We start from the raw sequence: 21,482 nt of genomic DNA on the forward strand, positions 1-21,482 counted from the left end.
TGCAGAATTGTTAATATCCATGTAAAAATACCATCCATTTGTTTGCCACTGTCAGCAAAAAGTGCTTTTAATATGAAGGCCACATATCCAACGTCAGGATGATTGCCAGTCTGTTGTCTAGTGTGTGCATGTGTATGTATTGTGCCTGGCTCCCTATAGCATTGAGGCATTGCAATGTATGCCCTTATTTTCAGGGGTTTATCACTGGGCCATTTTAAAATTAATTCTGGGATCCTACTCCTCTGCATTTTAAGGCTTCAACCAGGGAACACATTCTCTTTCTTTTAAATGTTACTGACTGCATGCAAATCCACTTCATTATTTTAAAGAAAAACTTTAACTTAAACAATTAGCTTAATTCCCTTCCCCACCACCAAAGCACACTGTTGCACTCCTATGGGGAGGAGGGGGGGAATAAGAGACTGGTGGGGTCCTCCTACAGTTTTGCAGTTGGTTAATCCCTGATGTAAACTAATTTAACCTTTGAGCGGTTAAAAGTAGAAAGCACACTTAAGACACCAGTAACAGGTAATGTGATACAGTGGGGTTGGGGGTGGAACACACTGCACAAGAGCTTGCATTCACCACCCAATTTACCCATCCCAAATACTACATCTCCTGTCTGAATACACACACGCACACATTCATATGCTCTGAATCGGGAAAGTACATAAGCACTTGCTTAGCTTTGAGCATATACTGTACTTAGATCCCATTGGAGTTAAGGATATGCTTAAAGTTAAGCACTTGCATAAGTGCGGTCCTGACTAGGGATGGGTTTAAACACCATTTATGTGCTTCCTGAATTGGGTCCATTTCTTGTAGAATTAAGACCTTTTAACTAAAAGTAAAATCAGCTAGAAGTTAAATGCTGTGAAATTTTATTCCAAGCACTAAACATTTGTTTAAAAAAAAATGTTAAAAAAATGTACACGCTTTAAACTTAAAAAAACAGGGGCAGGGGAGGAAAAAATCCACCCTTTGTTGCATACCAATTGGCACAAACAGGGAAAAACTCTGGTCCATTTCTCTGTAATCAAATATCTGGCTTTGCCTACATTCATAGAGAGGTTTTCTTGTGTGTTTTAACACGCTTCTTGGAAATGGACTGTTGCAGTAGATATGACTGATTTTCTGTATATACTTGCTGTTGGCAGTTTGTCTCACACCTACCATTGTCTTTATGTATTTTTGTTTGTGTATGTAATGCATTTTTTCCATAATCTGAATACCTAGAGCATGTATTGTTACTGATGTAAATATATATATATATTTTCTGCAGCTGCTGTACTCTTGCCTTCAGTGATATCTTATTGGAGTAATGGGCAGGTGTGGGGAAGCACTGAAAATGGGCTTTCCTGAAGGCAAGACAATAAAATCAATTCAGTTATTTATTTGAATCCATCAGTTGTTAAGCACTAGGTAGGGCCATGGGACTGGAGGAGGGCTAATGATGAAAATTTAATTGTCCTTTCAGGCCTGGGTGAACCGTATAAGGGCTCATCTCTACTGGAAAAATGTCATTTTGGTGCTTAACATTAAACACTTAAGGATGGATTCTTAGCAGGGGAGATTAGGGAGCCACCTAAGCCACCCCTTTGCTCCCCTGATTTTGGAGCAGCCAGAGGGCAAAATTGAGTCCAGAGTAACTATGCTAAATTACACGGGCTTCGGCGGTCTTGCACTGGCCACCGTAGGAGATCAGGCAGAGTATCATCCCCTCCCCCACTCCTTGCTTCCCCTATAAGGGGACTGATGGGGCGATTGAGGTTGAAACAGCTATGCCAGCTTAATTCTACCCAAGGATTTCTCTCTAGTGGAAGGATCCTTTGCTGTGCTTCAGCACTGAAGTTTCCACCTGCTTTGTGCTGCCTCTGAGTCTGTGCTATGGATCTGGCCCTCTGCCTAGATGTGGACTATCCTGTGTTTAAAATCGTGTGAGCTGGCCATAATTAACCTTAAGATGTGATCTAGGTTTAGGTGGCCCTTGGGGTAAACTACAACCAGCAGACGCAATACTAGACCTAATGGTCCTTGTCTGTAAATGTGCTAAGGTGCGTTTTTACCATTCTAAAGCAATGAAATTTGCTGGTGTAGATGAAGCTACTCCTGTTTCAGATTGGAAACTGTTTCCTTATTTAAATATTAGGGGAAATACTCAGGTTTTCAAACATTTTTCTTTTAAATAAATGAAGTCCAACATTCAGAATTTTGTAGTATAACACTTTAAAAGCCTTTATTAGGGCAGGGCCAGTCAATTGGTGGTTTGAGAGAGTGAATAAGGTCTTCAGGTTTTGGTTAATAGAAAATTATTAAATTGGATGTTTTAGAAGCTGAAAGGCTGATCCTGCTCGCATTGAACTCAACAGCAAAACTCCCCTGGAATTCAATGGATGCAGGATTGGGCCATACATAATTAGAGTCAAATTCAACCTTGTGCAGAGAACTTATATGAGCGGTAAATAGTCTGTTTCACTTAAATCCTCACAATAGCATTTGAGCTACCTGTACACATAGGTCAATTTCATGCTTATGGCTAGATTTTTAAAAGTGTTTGTTTAGCAGTTGAGTGGGGAGCTGCTGGGTGCTAAGAACTTGAAAATCTGTTCCTCAATCCATAGTGCTCTAAAACAGTTGCCTTAAATAGGTTTTGATTGCATAAAAGGCAATTACATTTCCACTCCTGAGGGGAATTACTTTATATGATAGTTGGTATATTTATTTTTAATGTTACCTTTTCTTTCTGAATGAAGAAATTTATTTTCTCTCAGGAGTCACTATTCTAAAAAACAAAGCTGTAGTTCAGGCAACTTAGGTCTAATATTAGATCTGCAGTAGCTAGTGATATGTGTAAGACCAAGTTGTCTTTTGCACACAAGCCTTGGGACAAAAGAGGTTTTTGCTATATATGATGCAATGTCACATCAGTAATGAGGAGTCATTACCTTGACAGAGACTTATGGGAACACAACCTGCTATTAACATCTGAACTTGGACACAGCAGAGACTCTGGCCCTGCAGAACAACTTTGGCAGAGTGGGGAGGAGAGAGCCAGTTGTAGCTCCCAGCTGGGCTGGCTTTCTGACTCCCCTCCCAACCATATAGCAGGGGAATCTCCAGCGGGGGAAATGCGAGCAGTTTCTGCTGCCTGCCTGGGGCAGGACCTAGGATCTAGTCTGTATTTTACACACACTGCCTGAGCCTGCAACCACTCAAGCATGTGTGTAACCACTGGTATGACTATTCCCATTGAACTTGATGGAACTGTCACCAGAGGAAAGTCACTGATATTGGCATTCATAGGACTGCGCCAATCCAGTCATCTGTGCCATATTTAGTTGAGCAACGATTTATCTTGCTGGATAGATAATTTCAAACTCGGATTAAAGTATTAATCAATCCAGTTTTTTAATGTTACAGTACCTCTACATCCTAATAATACCCCAATACAATGAACATTTCTATACTGAAATTGAGCTTTTTGACTCTGACAGCCTAAATTCTGTCCAAGATACCATATCTGTATTTATCTGCTCCTTACATGGAGAAGTTCTCTCTACTTCAGATCCTCAAGCTAAAGCAACGTTGAGGTCAATCTAAAAGCAAAGGGGTTTTTTGTGCAATGGAAGACGACAGTTTATTTCTTGCCAGAAGTCGCATTCAAATACTAAACACAGACTAGTGTGGGGAAAAGCACGGTTTATTTATTTGTTTCAGAGTCACTGAAGTCAAGCCTCAAATCCTTTCTATCAGTAGTTACATGTTGACGACCAGTTCTCCAGGTGATGCATATTTAGTTTTAATTTCAGTGGAGTGCCACAGATTTATACCAGCTGAGGTTCTGGCCAAGAAACTTTAACTTGCACTGACAAGGGAAGGAGAGAGAATGTTTCGTATATTTGGAATCATTTCAGTTTTATTATTTCTGAAATGGAACCCTAGAGCTGGTTGGAAATTTTCATTTTAAAAAATTGACATTGATTGACAAACTTTCAGATGCCCACCCCCTGAACTTTTTTTTTTCTCTGAGCAGATCTGTAGGAGGGGGACCAAAAAAAAAAGTCCAACTAAAAAGCTTACATCTTTAAGGCAGTTTTTGGGGGGGGGGGGGGGGGGATAAATTAAGGTTGTTTTTTTTTTTCTTTTTTTTTTCAACCAGCTCTACAGAAGAATTACTATAGTTTAATTAATCCACTTAGGACACTAATGAGAGATGAAGGTCTGAATTTCTGCTGGTATAAAATGGTGTAGTACTGTTTAAGTTAATGGACCTGTGCTAGTCAACACCAGCAAAGAATTTGGCCAGTTATACTTATGTTGGCAATTTAGGACACTAATGCTAATGTAGAAATGAGGAGTGGGCCCTGTAATAACACACTGACCCAGCTGGGGAAGTGGGTTAATAAGAAAAGTCAGTATTAAATGTCCTCTCTGGCCTAGGTCTGGTAGTCTGGGATAAGTGTCAAGCATATTGGAATTTTAAAATAAATTAATACATTAACTTCTCTGATTTAAATATCAGCAAATACAAGGTTGTCGTCCTTTAAACAAGGGGGAAAAGAAACCCTAATTTGTATAGGGTTTAAGACAACCTGAATCAGGGGGCCTGATCGAACTCCCATTGAATCAATGGCAAAATGGCCTGTTGCATTCCACAGGAGTTGGATCAGACTTTCTGTGAGCAGATCGCTCAGTGTAAGTAATACTGGTCATCTGTGTATCAAGTGTCATTACAGTAGCTGCTCCCGGAAAGTCATCAAAAGAGCATGGCAGTCACCGTGTAACACAACTAAACTGTAATGTTAATGCTTCAATTTCATTCCTGTTGTGTAGTGCATATTGTTTTAATACTTTTAAATAGCGGATTATTGATCTCAACAGCTGTTTGTTACTTGATGCATAGCAAGTTGGGGGAGGGCAGAGGAGTGTTAATGAAACTTTGCATGTGTGTAGAGGTTGATATGGGTTACAGGATGCATTAGGTTTGACATACAACGTTATGTTCTGTCTGTACAAGCTCTTTGGCTGGACTTTTATTTTTCCTCTTGTACTTTTGTGAGGTCAACTGAACACCTACAAATGAAACACTTTGGTAACTTAACTTAAGCAAAGAGTATGTTATATTGGCGCCCACATGGGCTGAACTGGGTTTTTGGGTTCTTATCTTAGTCTGATTATTAGAGCTGGTCAAAAAAAACCCTGTCAGACGCTTTGAAGAAAAATGGTATTTTCTTTTTGTTTAAAATTTCTTCCACTCTCTCCTCCACCCTTTTCCTGTTTCTATTTTGCTACCAGGAAGGAGGATAAAAAAGGAGAGGGAAGCAAATTATTTAAATTTGCAATTTTGAAAAATTAACATTTTTGTTCAAATTTCCCATAAAAAAACGGGCCTTTTTACCTGCTCTAATAATTACATCATGCCGTTTTGCCTAGTGGAGATCTAATTGGTGGTCATTCTACTTTCTAAATCAGATAGAGATCTGATCAAAAACTTACCAGGGGCAAATTCAAGTCTGTGGAAGGTTAAGGGCCCTTAGCACAGATTTGTTTACCTACAGAACAAGGCAAATTATTGATAGCTTGTGTATGTTAATAGCAACCTGTTTGAGGAGGTTTTTTGGTGCTGAATGACAGATTTTAGGAAAGGTATGAGAATGACTTGAATCTCCTCTTTGGGGACTGATCCTGCATTCCTTGGGCAGTCAGAACTCCCACTGACTTGAGGTTTGGCTGTCCAAGGAATGCACGATTAGGTCCTTAAACTACAGGGGAGCAGTGCTTCAAGCTGCCTGCATTATTCAGTTGTCTCAGACAGGATACGGAGCACCTGTTTCCAGGGCTGAGAAGGTAGAGTACAGAGACTGAATATTCAAGTCTATAAGGTGGTGGTTTTTTGTGTGATGGGTCTTATGTCTCTGGAGGTATCTGGTAGGCTTTTCCCCCCACTGTTCCTACCACTGTCTTAGCACAACATGTGATAGCCACAACAGGAACACTAATGTAGACTGGATGCTGGAGTTTGAACCATCATGCTGCGCTGCTCTGCTCAGAGCAGGTTTAAATGAGACAGTGCTTGAAACACAAGCTGACCCCAGTAGCTTGTCTATGTTAGAGCCCCACTGCTGCTATCACTGATGGAGATGAGCCAGCATTAGCAACAATGAGAGGAGGTTTCAGAGGAGAAAAAAGCCTATTGTAGGTAAGGGCTTAATGGCCCTATTTACATTGACCAAGGAAAGAGTGTTAGCACGAGAGCTGGTTTTAAAAAAAAAAAAAAAAAAAAAGGTGTTGGGGGAGATCCAAAATTTTGCCAACATTTCTACTGAATTTTTCCCAACGTCAAAATTTTACCAATTTCAAGAAATGTGACCAGCTCTAGTTAGTGGCTCTGTAGTGAACTGTGCTTTGGGTTAATACGAAGGTGTTAGCCTAATTTCTTTGGCCAGGGTGAAGAGGGCCTCGGTAACAAATTATGTGGGCAAATTTAATTTACTGAATAGTTTTGATGATCAGTATAATTTGGCTGTTTAGCACTTGCTGTTGCAGATGGGAAGAACTCCCAGAATAGCAAGAGACGCTCGATGCTTGCTCCCAAATAGACTTGGGTAGCACATGCTCTCGTGCACGAGAGACTAGGGATTGTGCATTTGGCTCCCTTTTGCTTAGAGCTGATTCTGGTCGTCCAATAGCAAGAACTCTAGCCTCCCATTTCTTAGGTATAAATCCTTCTTTGCAAGGTATCTGAACCTAAAAGCCTGTACATGTAAGTAGAGCCCAAATCTATTTAGGGTGTAATTCTGCAGTCCTGTCTTGGGCAAAACTCCCCGGTATGATCCATGATGTGAATTTTTGCATGGGCAAGCTTTTAAGAGAGCTGAGGGGAAACAAACATTAAGCAGTCATCCCGGTTATCAGACACTCATACCAATAGACTGGGAGGGTAGTTGCTTTCATTGCATGATTTTGAGATCTAAATACACACAGAGAGAGCTATATAGTGTAAAGCATCGTTGAGGATAATATTAAAGTGACTTTTGGCAGCCACCGGAAAGATAAGGTGCAGCACTTATCTATTCAATGGACTTTGGATCATGTCCATAGCTCAGAGTAAATAACAAACTCCATGCAGGAAGAGTCATGCTTCCAAATGCCAATTCACACTTGCTGGCTACCATCACTTGGCTGACAAATAACTAGCCAGGTTGCCCTTTAAGGGTTTACCTTGACCAGAATTTAAAGATATGGTGGTAGAAGGGGCCAGCTAACTGACCTGTTCTAAAAGTCCAGACAAGGCCGTGTATAATCTTAAATCATGCTGAGCTGTTCAACATTGCTGCTGTTAAGGGAATTCACTGCCTTCTCTACACTAGTCTTTTAGAACGGATTAGTCGCCACCATCAGACAATGCATCTTTAAATCCTAGAACTGATAAACCCTTAATGGGTCTTTCACAACTCATGTGCCATTAATCTGTAGTTTGAGTCAATAAAATCCATTGCGCTGTATAATTTACTGGCAGTTGCTCCAGTAAGCAGGAGAGGAACCTTTTTTAACTAGATCTCACCAGAGCACATCCTCTACCCACACCCATGTCCTTGCTCATCACTTAACCCTTTCACTGCTGCACAGAAGAGCATGTGCCTGTCTAGGTGCTTATACCGTGCCCACCACCATGATATCGGAGTGCTTTAGTGTACCCATTTTAAACAAATGGAGGAGAATACACCTGAAATGCTTCACAGAAGGGAATTTTTAGATATTAAAACTCTTGGGACTTTAATCATGTTCAATAACCAGGCTATTGCTATCCACAGCTATAATATGGTTACTGAAGACAATTAAGATCCACTCTGTACTACATGGACCATGTTTCAGCCAGTTGCCTTGATAGTTGAATCTGCAGTGTAGATCAGCCCTAAACCAGTCCAGAGTGAGGCTGCACTAAGACATTCCTCTAGGTTTTATCTCCTGCTCTGTATAGCAACCTAGTTAAATGCAGTGATTAAAACCTATATTTGCAAGACATAGCCTCACCATGTAGCTTAGCCTAGCACTCTGTACCTCATAGACAGATGCAGATCATCATACGTATGTATGGGTTGCTGTAGTTAAGGGCACTATTCAGCCAGGTCTGTGCTACAATAAATTCCACTGTAAATGTTACATTGCATTCCGTACATTATGGGGATTGGGTTTTTGGAGGGACAATAAACAAAGTCTTGCAGCTTTTTAACTGTAAAGTAATCCTTAGGTTACTTTCTTTTCTTTCTTTTTTTTTTTGGGCTAAAACTTGAAGCATAGTGGAAAATATGTATTAATAAAACTGGATGTCCTTGATATATTTCCTGCACCCACTTTGAACTTGCACACAATTTTATTTGTTAACTGGATGTTAGTGTCACAGCTGTAACAGTAGAGCTGTCGATTTTCCTGGCACCATTCTTAGTGGAGTGAATCACTGTGGCCTGTAGAGATGGCATAAAGCCCTCTGGACAACTTATGCTGCGTGTCAGGCCTATGAAGAAAGGTGTGGGCAGGGGTGGATCTCTTTGGGGTAGGCTAGCACTTAAATGGATCCAGTGTCCAGCAACCACCCTGTAGAGGGATTGCAGCTATTCCACCCTACAGACTGGAACAGACCATGCATGACTGTTCTGTAACCCCGGTCTTCCCAACATATACCCCGTCTTGTCTTCTACCCTGCCCAAAGCCCATTTCCCTGGGCTTGGTGCAGGGAGAATTTCACTCCACATGAATACTTTAGTATGCTACAGAGCAGTAAATGTTGCACTTACAGTATGTTTAAATACTGGTATATTTTGAGAATTACTGTAAATTCTATTGTGGGAGCCATTCAGTTTGCTTCATTGCACAAACTGTACTTATGTTTATTGCATGGTTATTTTTAGTCCTTGTGCCTTTACTCGCCTGCCATGAGGCTACAGATTTTTTCCCCCACATTTTATCTGCTATTTTGGGCACATATATAATTTTTTTTCCCATTTGATCTTCATCTCTGCGTTTCATGTACTGTAAAGGTGTATATATAAAATAGACCAGATTTGTATTTCATGTGCCTCAATGGGATGTAAAAAAAAAAATACTCATTTTGTACAGGTTTTTCTTAGAAGCACTATGTCATGTCCTAACCTACTTAGCAAATTAAATTTAAAAATAATTAGCAGTTCTCTGTTTTATTTTAGAAGCATCATATTGGATGCATGGTATCTTTTGTAAAGTGATGTCACACACACACAAGTGCTAATCTATTGTGCTAGTGTCATTTATTATAAGGCCAGTTGTATCTTGTCCATATCAGTGAATTCAAAATAACTAAACCTCTCAATTTAGTTAGGTCTTGATTTGACAATTATGGTTTCTATTCACTGTAGAGGCGAGCAGTTTCCTTTTACTTCAAATGACCAGGAGACAAAAATCTCTTTCAGACAAGCAGCTCATTTCAGATCAATTTCAGTTTAAGGAGTAGATTTTTGGCAATTCGTTTTGCCAGCTGAACCCAAAAGTGAAATCCGAGGACCTACACAGTGATTCCCACACTGTATCAAAGTTAAAATGCTTTGCAGTTCATCCTGGGATTCTTAGCTCTACTCTCTCATGCTGAGTGGGAATTTCTCCAAAGAATGGGCTTCGGGGTGCAAGGTGTCAGTTTGAAAATAAATGTGATGATACAACATGGGGCTGGAATAAGTAACTTGCTGTCTGAAGGGAAGATCTACACATACTTTTTGTATCGATTTAACTGGCAGTTTATATAGTTAGATCAGAACAGTTCCCTGCTCTGGACAGTTATGCTGGTATAAAAAAACAAAAGGTGCTTATGTTGGGTTAGTTTTTGGAAATAAGCTCTACTGCTAGACCAGTATCACTGCAGCTGCACAATGGGTTTTGCATGATTTGATTATAGTGATTTCTACATCAATACAGATAAAATGGTACAAAAATTGTGCAGAAATGTCCTAATGAGCAGTGCATAGGGATCCCCTCTATGGCCTCTTCAGAAGAATGTCTCCCCCTTGAGCTTTCACATTGCCCATAAAGCTGCCGTGTGCTGTCTGTGGGTTTGGTCAATGGTAAAACGCCCAGTGACTTCAGTGGAGGGCTTAATCCAAAACATGAAGTCAAGGACCAGACTCCTGTTGGCTTTGGATCAGGTCCTAAATACACTAGAGCAGGGGTTCTCAAACTTCATTGCACCACGACCCCCTCTGACTCCCAGGGCAGAAACCCTTGGGCTTTGGCCCCAGGTGGTGGGGCTTGGGCTTCAGCAAGTCTAATGCCAGCCCTGACAATCCTATAAAAATGGGCTTGTGACCCACTTGGGGGTCCCGACCCACAGTTTGAGAACCGCTGCATTAAAGCATGACAGTAATACCAATACATCAAGGATTTCAAAGCACTTTACAGACAGGGAAACTAAGGTGCAGGCCTCATGTGCATCCTTGGGCTGTTAAAGCAGACCCAGGAGCAGAAACAAGGCCTCCGGCTTCTCAGTATAGTTCCTGCTCATTGGGCCAGAGAATCAGAAACTAGAGTAGGAGGTTGGATCCTCTCTATCTCTGGCCAGCCAGGGACCTGGCTTGAAAATTGCTTAGTGTCCCCAGAGCTGCGCCAGATGAAATTGATGGGAGCTGAAGACCATTTGGAATTTGAGGGTGCTCATCTCCTTAAATGATCAGGCCCCTGAATTGTGCCTTACATCATATTTTCTAGTGGTTTGTCCATACCCGGTATACAGCATCGGCTCTAAGGGTGATCGATCTATCGGGGATCGATTTATCGCATCTAGTGTAGACGCGATAAATCGATCCCCGATCGCTCTGCCATCGACTCCGGAACTCCACCACGGCGAGAGGCGGAAGCGGAGTCGACGGGGGAGCAGCGGCCGTCGATCCCGCGCCGCTAGGACGCAAAGTAAGTGATTCTAAGTCGATCTAAGATTCGTCTACTTCAGCTACGCTATTCTCGTAGCTGAAGTTGCATATCTTAGATCGATCTTCCCCCCCAGTGTAGACCAGGCCTTAGAGACAGTGTGAAAACACATCATGGCATGTTGCAAAAAATCCCCAAGAAACTATGGTTTGTGAGTACCTCATTCCAATTCCCGTAGAGCAGAAGTACATTGAAATGAATCTGTTGCCCACTTCACAGACCACGGGATTGTAAAACTGCTTTGAGGGGATGATTTTTGAATTTCAAAGATTGCTTGGTATGAACCATAACAAAACCCATCACCTGGTTACTGAAACAGACCTGAAATGGATAGCCTACTAAAACGGCATGATTATTTTTAATTTCATCCTGTTAATTACAACACAAGTGGAATAAATATTGTTGCAGTGTGTCACCAGATCACTTTCTCTGTATTTTCTTGTGATATATTTTATGGAAAAATGCTATTCTCGCTAATGCTGATCATTACAGGTAGCTGTAATGTTGTACAAACAGATGTGTAAATAAATTATTTGCTTTTCCTGCATGACTAAAAGGCAATGTCTTTACTGGGGGTGACTAACCTAACCTTTTCCTTTGCCACAAGCCCCACTTATACATTGCGTATTTCAGATCACTCTAAACCTTTAACTCTGTGCTTTGAGTTCAGAGAGAGGGCAGGATTGGAAGAGCCCTCAGTTACATCCATGCCAACCCCATCAAGTTCAGTATTGTTGGATGGCTGGAATGGGGGGATAGATTTGGCTCAGTATGTTCTTTACCTGACACACTTATGTTGAGATTCCAGGAGTTTGTAGGATACATAATGTTACTACTTCATGGGCGTGATCTTTTAATTCCTCCAAGCATTCCTCTTTTAAGTCCAGGGGAACTCCAGCTGTGAACAGTTTGCAGGATCAGGACACAGCTCCTGTATCTGGATCCAGTATAGATCATTTGCTGAGCCAGGTGGTTAATTGGCGCATGTTTTGATTCCTTAATTTGGGGGAGGGAGCTGCACAATTCATAAGTAGCAAGTTACAGTAAATCTAAGAATTATGGGTATTACAATAGAGCTAAGGCCTCAAATGGGGCCATGTGCATATATTAGATAGTTGTACATACATCTCTCTGACTCCGTGACATAATGTTATTCAACTCCAGTATTGACCAGCTGGAGGTCATTTAGCTGTGCCAGTAGTTTACTACATGTATGGGCTATATCAGCTAAGGCATATTTACCTCCAGCCACATTACCTTGCAACAAATGGAAGTCTTTATTGCTGCCAGCCCTACCGGCCACCTTTCTACTCTTAAATGTGACTGGTGAAGTAATGTTTAGCTTGCATCCACACAGCAGCTGTTTTCCCATCAGAGCACCGTTTGTAGGACTGCATCCTGGGGAAACGGGAGCATCTCTGTCCAGCAGAGACCCAAGGGGATGGACTTCCTGAGAGACATGCAGCCTCAGCAGCACATAAAGCAAGACCCACTGGGGAGTCAGATTCCCCATTACACAGAGACCAACCTGCTGACCTAGCTCTCTGCCTGCCGAGGCTTAGAGCTGGTTACCAATACTGAGTAGAACCATGTGGTGTCTAGACACAAATCATGCACAGAGCCAACTGTGCCAGTAATTAGTTACAATCTCAGTTAAAGGTCAGTGTATGGACCGGACCATGCTACCACCCCAGTTTTACCACCAGCTTCCCTAACCACTCTGGAGAGGAATTTTCCTTATCCAGTTATTAGCACAAAGAGAGCCTGATGCACCAGAGGCAAACAGAAACCTCTTCCAGAGTATCTCAGGAACACCCCCTCAATCTCCTTCTGTTACTGCTGCTGATTTGAATCCAGTCATTTCTACTGCACTGGAATTTGTTAGACCACTTATTCGCCATACCCTGTTCCTCTGCTTATCTCTGCAGTTCATCTATGCATCCAGATAGCAGTAGACACTCCTTTGTAGTCAGTAGAAGAATGAGACTGTCAGATACAAATGAAGATATTTGCTGCTGTGTAAAGGTCACTTAGTGCTTTAGAGAGATGGAGCCTGCCAAGACATTGCAAGAGGAATTCTCACTTCTTGCAAAGCTCTTGGCAGGAAAAAACACTATGGTAGAACTTCAGTACAGCTTCTCAGGTTTGCAAAGACTGTATTACAATCCCCAGAAGGAGCCAACAGATAGTGGTCACACTCACACGTAGAGGGAAGGGGAGAAGAGCGAGTTTTAGTTTACGATCCTAGAGGAAGCATGAAATTCGACTTGCAGTATTCTAGTAGTAGCTTAATAAAAAATAAACATGCCATTATAAATCCCCTAATTAAAAAAAGCTTTCCTACCAATAAGTGAAATCTACCAGCTCTGAGCACTAGAGAAAGCTCCTAAAACTACGGTGAATTCTGGAGTTGGCATCACATTAGATCTCTAAGCCTGAATGAACGTCTCAGCTCTGCTCCACTCCAAAACTGAACTGAGCATTTCAAGGCTAGAGCAGACTTCCCCCTAACCTGGGCCCCCACACTGGAATAAGGCCTGTAGGAGGTTTAATAGTCCCTTAGCCCCACCCCTAATAGATTGGACACATCAGCCCCGCCACCTGATCCAAAATGGAGTCTCACAGCTAGCTGCCAGCACTGGAATCTCTTCTAGTGCTAAGGAAACTCCATCAGCACGTTATCCTAAAGGTAAACATACCTAAGACTCTAATCTGTCAGGGGGTGGGTGATTCAGAATAGGAAAAGAGAAACCAACCGTGCAGATGGGTTCTGGCAGTCTCTCTCTGGGACTAATGAAAGAATTCTAATCCAGATAGTAGATATTGCCCATTTAGCCCTTCCATGAGCCAATCCCAGAGGCCTGCATCCATACTGTGACAGATTCCAAAACCGAGATACTTGTAATTCACATCATATGAGATGAGGCTGTGTGAATATAAGCATTTAAGGGGTAACAACAGCATACGTTATCAGCACCCAGGGAAACATGGCACCTGTGGAGAAGCCAAAAGTGATGAAAAGCAGTAGCAAGACTTTCAGTTCATTCTTTATGTAAACCTCTATGGCCGTCTGGAAAAGTACTCCAGAAATGTTATACCAATGCCTGACGTTAGCACATTTGCCATTCTAACTCACTGTCATGCATCTTACATTGCTGGCAGTATAACATGATCAGGGCAAACCAACAGTCTTAGCTTCTTATATTTATCCCATTGCAAATGTAAGACTAACTCCTGCAACCATTTTACTATCTAATGTAGCTGGAGGATGGCCAGGCTTCTGTGCCACGTGCCCTTCTCCAGTAATCTTTTGCAGCTCAAAGTTTTGCTTCAGATATGGGTATCACATCTTCAAAATCTGTCATTGGGCCTGATTTGCTACTGCCCTGCACCTTCCATCACTTGCACCTGTGCAAAATGGGTGTAGAATGTTACCGATCAGATTTGGTAGCATTTTACACCTGCTTTTACTCTAGTGTAGATGACCACCTGGCCTGCAGGGGAGTGGACAATCAGGCCTCTTATCTATCAGTTAAGCTTTTAATTCACCTCTCAAGTATCAGATTGTCTGGCTAGAGTCTTGGCCTCTAAAGGGGTGCAAGTGCGGGGGGGGACTCTTTTATAATTATCAGATGATCACATAAAATCAAGAGGATTTTTTTTTTGAAGTTGCTCAAATGGTTATTTTCTGAAGATCCGTGTTGCTACTAGACTGCAGGCAGATTCTTAATACAATGTGCACCCTTTTATAATACTGCTCCTTCCAAGGCTTGACGGCGTTTCTCCTTACAAGTACATTCATGCTCGGAACTAGAGCAAAAATGGCTTATGAATAATCCATAGAGCTCTCTAGCTACCTATTATCTTCTGAGGCTTCCCATGCTTCCAAGTCTCCCTGTACTATGAAATTTTGGATATACAGCTTCATAATAGTAGGCTCAAAGAAAAAGCCCCGCTCCCCCAGCTGTGTATGCTAAACTCAATTCACAAAAGAGATGGGAGGTGATTTTGTTCCCAAAACACAACAGCAGGTCCGGCTAACAAGCTTTAGTGACCCACTTCCCAGCTTCATTACTCGCCTGTATAAAAACATCACTTGCTGGGAAAATCAAACAGCTATTACATCTGGTGGAAACCGTGCGTGAGTTCAGTGTGCCACTACATCTGCAATATTTGAATAACAAATACGACTACTTCTTCACTATGCTGTGCACAGGATCTTTAATCCAAAACCCTCAGCTCGCTTTAGAAACGGGGCGGTGATGCGGGGGGGGGGGGGAGCAGGCAGCTGCTGAGTTCCTAGGGGTGATGGGGTCAGACTTCAGCTCTGGGGTGGCAAGCAGCAGGCTGAGGCTGCAGGGCTCTGAGCTCCGGCTGCACCGTGGCAGGCTCCTGCCCCCCGGGCTCCTGCCCCTCCTATCACCCCTGCCGCCTCCCTACCCACCTCCCCATCCAGAGCTTAATTTGTCCCTGGTCTTGTCCGGGCTGAGTAAATCTGCTGTGAAAAGTGATATTTGTTTGTTTGTTAATATCACTTTTCACAGCAGACTTAGTAACTAGCTGGGAAGCTGTGAAAAGTGATATTAACATACAAGTATCGCTTTTCACAGCAGCAGGCTTACTAGCTAGCATGTTTTAAAAAAAAAAACAACCACCAAAAAGGCAAAAGAAACCACAACAAAAAAGACAAGAATGTGCAAAGCATCTTATTTGTGTTTCTATTCTGTTTAGGTCCAGTAAAGAATAGAGACAATGGTGCATTATTTTTATTTATTGAGTCTGCAAAAAAACAACAACCCAACACTATATAAATAAATTACAATGATTTGGACATGTGTATGTCCATATTTATTTGTTTTTTTTCTAAAATTAATTATTTTAGGAAAAATTGTCAGAGTGGCCACCAGCAAGAAGTGGTGGCTGCATTTGGAGGCCACCAAAAACTTTGTCGCAAGAACCCCTGATCTAGCTCCATTTCATAGAGGAAAAAACTGAGGCAAGATAGAGGTGAAGGGCCTTTCAGTAGCAGAGCTGGGAAAAGAACTTGTGAGTCTTGACTGTAAGCCTGGATGGCAGCAACTAGAACTTTTACCAAAGGAGATACACCACACATGGAACCAGTAGGTGAGCACCCTGGTCAGTTCTTGCAGTTTGGCAGGAAGGGCGCTAATCTATCTGTATTATCTTGGCATTCCTATTACACTCATCCCTGTGGTGTCTGTGTCATAGGAGCTATTGCTTTCTGCTGCTTTGATCAGCTGTCTTCTGTGCTTGCTGGCCCATCTAATAACATCCCTCCCTTAAATGTTATTTGCCCTAATAAATGCAGAAGGTACCATTCCAGCCAGCAAAAATCAGCGTAGACCTGTGTTTGGAACCAGCTGGCCCTAGAATCAGCAGAGGTAGAAAGAAGGTTTAGAACATGAGTTTTGAGTATTTCAGGATTAAGCCCATTATGTATTATTCTATAACCTGTCTCGTTAACACTCCTTTGTAAAAAGCATAGGGATGATAACGTCTATTATATCATGAGCAGGCATATGGACATCATGCATTACAATTTTGCCATAATGATGTGACTATGACACTTAGCTTGTAACCATAATGACCCAGGGATACAGCATTTTTATGAAGCTGGGGATAGATTTTTGGTGCAGGGAAAAATGGCACAATGGCCAGATTACAAAATAGACATCCTAAGAATGCTAGAGTGGTTAATTAGGCTGCTGTACACATTATTCAATAGCAGCGGAACGTCTGTATTTATGTGCAACGCTTACCCTGTTGCATTTTGCATTTGTAGGTTATGCCAATAAATTGCCCAATGTGCGTCATGAAATATTTTGATCTCTTTAGAACTGTTTGACCGTTCTAAATGTGGGGTGATTAAAAAACAACATTAAAGGTCAAACATTAGACATTAAAGGTCACTACCCTGGAATGCTGTCAGTAGCAAAACATCCCCCATTGCACCTCATTGTCTAGTGTGTCAGTGAAACACCCTAGGACCGAATTCTATCCAAATGACACTTTTGCAGATAAGATCTATCAGCACATTACCCACAAAGCATGAGCCATTTTAAAGGGCTCAACATAGTTAGTTCATTGTAATAGAGAAACATGCTATTCAGTCTCACAGCCAACGGGTCAGTTTTCTTTCATTATGCACAAAACGTTTTTTAAATGCGTGCATTTAAAAGCACTGGTGGAAAAGTTAGACAAAATAGATCAAACTTTAATGTGCAGTTCAATATTATTCCAGCAGATGGCGTTATAGGTCTTTGTAGTAAATTTTTAAAACCCCTTAGCGGGAAAAGAAGTGGCGGAGGAAGAACAAAGGAGGGGAAAGAGGGGCAGAGAATTTGAAATCTGGTTTTGGGATGTCGCAATCACCTTGTTAAAACACTGCTGCCTCCAGCAAAAGCTTGAGCCAGATGCGTCAGAGAAAGGAGAAAAACAACGCAGCCAAAATAACTGTGCAACCTGGACCATATACTAATAAATTTGTTAGTCTCTAAGGTGCCACAAGTACTCCTGGACCATATAGTCACTCTCTGTATGTCTATACTGTAATTGTAGTGCGTATATTCCATCTACAGTCATGCAGGGGAGCAGGGACTGTGTCTCTTTACTGCAGACAGTGCTCATTTGCCACACCCTAGGACTGAGCAGGTTTTGACCTTTTTTGGCATGAGAGCTACTTATTACAAGCACACGGTGGCATGGTGCAGTATACTGAAGGGGTTGATTTGTATTTGTGTTGCTGTATTAATTGAAGATTCAGGGGGTGAGAGATATTGGGGGGGGGGGCATCAGCCCTCAGTCTCCTAGATATCGTGGCACTATTCCCAGGCAACACAGCCAGCTCTGGGAAATAGGAGCATTCAGCTTGTTCTCTGCCAGGGAACACAGACCGCTGATTATACGCAGGCGATCATTTCCCCAAGTCCAGTGGTTCTGAAACCTTTGTACTAGTGGCCCCTTTCACATAGCAAGCCTCTGAGTGCGACCCCCCTTATAAATTAAAAACACCTTTTTATATATTTAACACCATTATAAATGCTGGATGCAAAGCAGGGTTTGGGGTGGAGGCTGACAGCTCGCAACCCCCCATGTAATAACCTTGTGACCCCTGAGGGGTCCCGACCCCCAGTTTGAGAACCCCTGCCCAAGTCTGTAGCTAGGCCCAGAGCCGCTGCTTGTGCAGGATTCAGCCTAGTCAGTCCTCTGTTGGCAAACATCTGGAGGCTGATCTTTCACTTGCAACTTGCCAAGAGTCCTCTAATATATTCATCCCAGGATGCACTTCTGCCTCTACACGCTCCTTGTTTGAGTGGGTGACACCGCTCGTTGAACAGATGCAGACCTCCTGGGGTGTGTGACACAAAGTATTACGTGAAGGGAGATTAATCATACAAAGAAAACACTACTGAATAAAAGTCGTCCTGACTTCAATGTGTAAAGCTTGTGGAGTCTATATTAGCTTTCTGGAAAATTTTTTAACTTTTGTAATAGTGCTAAACTCTGTATTTCTGTCCCGTTCTGAGCTGTGTTATCCCTTACAGGTTTGATTATAAGTGGTGGAAAGATCAAGTGAAAAATTCTCTATATTAGTTACTCCTTACATACCCATCAGTAGCTAGATAAACAATAATGCCTAATGCAAGTGCAGTGGGTCACTTGGGAGGTGATTTCCGGTGTTGTTGTTTTTTATTTGAAAAGTAAATTTTTGTAGTTAGCAAAGCAACTGTTCACTTTCCAAGCCAGCTATTTGTTGGGCTGAAGTCCTAAAACAAAGTCTCAGTCTTTACTGAATTACCCAAAGGAGGGTGGGGGGAGTGTCAGTATAACAGAATACATGTACTTTTTTTAGGATGCCATGAATCAAATAAGACTGAACAGATGCATGGATGCAAACTGACAGATACATTATAGAAAGCTAGCTAGATTCAATTATATCATATAAATATTCCACTTAAATTATACTGTTTTCAGGAGGAAGACATCAGCCACTAAAAGCCAAGTAAGGTATGTCAATTTAAAAACTGGAAGCCAAAAAAGTGATTTCAGTGCAAAGCTACATTATGTGTCAAAACTACACAGTCCAAATTCTCCCCTAACAACAAGATATCGGGTGAAATCGCAACTGATTCGCTTCGTGGGGTCTGACCCAACATTAGCCAGGAGACTGGAGATTTAGTGGAGGTAAACCTAAAGGAGAAAACATTCCTAAAGTGGTAGTTAATATTAATGTTATGATTTTATTATATAATGAATAATAATAGGATCAAACTACAAACACGAACTTTCAGGCTGTTAGGAAATACGTCCTGAGCTGACATAGTTATGTTAGACTGCAGGATGTTCTCCCAAAGGACGTGAGGGAAACCCACTTTCTTGGGACGTTTCACGTTTAGACTGGACACTGTGCTAATAATACGAAGCGTGCGGCATGGAACACTTTGCTGTACGTGCGTTTAACACTCGTGAAAGGTCCCAGATTGGTAGCTGGGGAAACAGCCCGGCTTTTTAGCCCGATTTGTGGTGTGGCTACTGCTGCATCGCTATAGAAACAGAGTGAACGCTGTAGCATGAAGCGCTCCGTGGCTTAGGGGATTGGCTGTGGGTTAGGAAGGCGTTGTACTTCGAGGTCGCAGGTTCAAATCTAGCCGACTTCATCAAGGCATTGTTACTCTGCCCAGATTTAAATGCAGTCCCTGCATTGGCTGGGGAAGGACCCGCACCCCACCTAAATGGGGGGGAGAGAAAGATAGCTGCGCTCTGAGGACAGCCGATACCCTCGGAGCCAAGCCACGATGGGGCTGTCTCTGTCCCTTCCCTCGTTTGGTTTGGGGGGGTGTCTGTCTCTAGGGGCAGTTGAATATCTGAAGTCTGAAAGCTCGTTCTAGAATGAGGCCTGCACTGCATGAGTCGTGGAAGTTTGGCAACTGCTTATTTGGGAAGAGGGAGAAGTGAACGTCTTACATCCTGGTGGGGAAGGTGCATCCATAACATGCCACCTTGAAATCCCTTCTCCGGGTGGGGGGCGATGGATGCATGGGAAGCTTGCAGCCTGATTTACATGGTTGCAACCACTTATCTTGGAGGGAGCAGGGTGGTACTTGCATGAACGTGGAAACGGGGCTACTTTGCTGCAGCCGGTGCTCTTTTCTCATTGGCGAGGGTTGCAGGCGGGAGATAGAGAAAGGTGCACTCGCCCCCTACACACATTCTCACAGGGGAGGATTTCATAGCCATTGAAAGTTTGTCCAAGGTCGCGTTGCAACTTCTGGCGGGTTTTTCAGAGGCAAATTGAAGCACAGCAGGGAAGAGTTGGTTTGATGAATTCCAAGGTGCATTGAGGCCTGGACTGCTCCTCGCAGCTTTATAGCTACTAGGGATTTTTGGGGTCCATTGGAAGGATTTTGAGGTGCCTGGGATGGCAGTCGCGGAGGACATGTGCAGTTTGCACACAGGAGACCTGAAAGTTCGTCTCTGGCCGCTTTGCAGCTGCTGGCTTTTGCTTTAGTTGTATTAGGGGGAAGAAGTTGTAGGGGGGAAAGAGGGGGGATGCGGTGTATTGCAACCCTCCCTCAGTCACTGCACGCATGAGTCCTGAAATATCTTGCTTGCCTGCTCTAGAGCTGCTGGTGCGTGGGGGAACTGCATGGAAGGAGCGGAGGGGTGCAGCATTGCATTACAATCCACCCGTCCCCTCCCCTCCGGCAGGCTGTTTTACATGCATAAGGCCGGAAAGTTTATCCGTGGCTGCTTTGGAGCGGCGGGGGTTTTGCAGCTGTGCGCTGTGCTCCGCGCGGGCAGCGGCGGATAGACCGTTGGGCCACGCGGATGGAACGCAGCCAGGGCACATAGACCGTTGGGCCACGCGGGTGGAACGCGACCAGGGCAAATAGAACGTTGGCCCGGGCGGATGGAACGCAGGCCCGGGATCGTTGGCTGCTGCCTTCCACTGGCTGCTTTCGCCTGCTGCTAGCCCGTCAGGCGCGGTGGCCAAGTGGTAAGGCGTCGGTCTCGTAAACCGAAGATCGCGGGTTCGAACCCCGTCCGTGCCTGAAAGGGAAATATAGCGCCCGGGCTGCTGGGGAAGGGGAGCCTGGCTCCGCTTTGTGCAGCCTCTTTTTATTTTTCAGCCTCTGCTCCGTTTATTGAGAGACACAAAGGGGGGCCCGGGCTGCAGCGCCGAGGGGACCGTGTAACCTCCCCCTGCTCCTCCCCGGGGAGGTGCTACTGCACGCAGCGGGCTCTTCTGGCGCCGCCGCACAAAGGAGCGTGCACCGGTCCGCACGGGCCCTCCAGACTGCGGGGCCAGGAACGCTGCAAGGGGGTGGGATTGCATGCGCTCTGTAGACCCCTCCGAGCAGCGATCTCTGGCCCTAGCCTAGGCTACCAAAGCGGAGCCGAGACTGTACCGGGAGGACAGCAGTCGGGCAGCCTCTTTTCCTGCATTGCATTGCATTGCAAAGGGGGGGAGAGAATTGCAGCAGAAGAGCCCGTTTTCCAGCGTTGCAAAG

General features: G+C 43.4%; 1 non-coding gene across 1 annotated transcript; it reads left to right on the forward strand.

Moving 5' to 3' along the window:
* The first annotated feature begins 20,951 nt into the window (after positions 1–20,951).
* TRNAT-CGU (transfer RNA threonine (anticodon CGU)) lies at positions 20,952–21,023 on the forward strand. The gene has a single exon. It is a non-coding gene; the product is annotated as a tRNA-Thr (tRNA).
* The last annotated feature ends 459 nt before the right edge of the window (positions 21,024–21,482 follow it).

Source organism: Emys orbicularis, chromosome 13 (assembly GCF_028017835.1).
Source record: "Emys orbicularis isolate rEmyOrb1 chromosome 13, rEmyOrb1.hap1, whole genome shotgun sequence".
Lineage (NCBI taxonomy): Eukaryota > Metazoa > Chordata > Testudines > Emydidae > Emys > Emys orbicularis.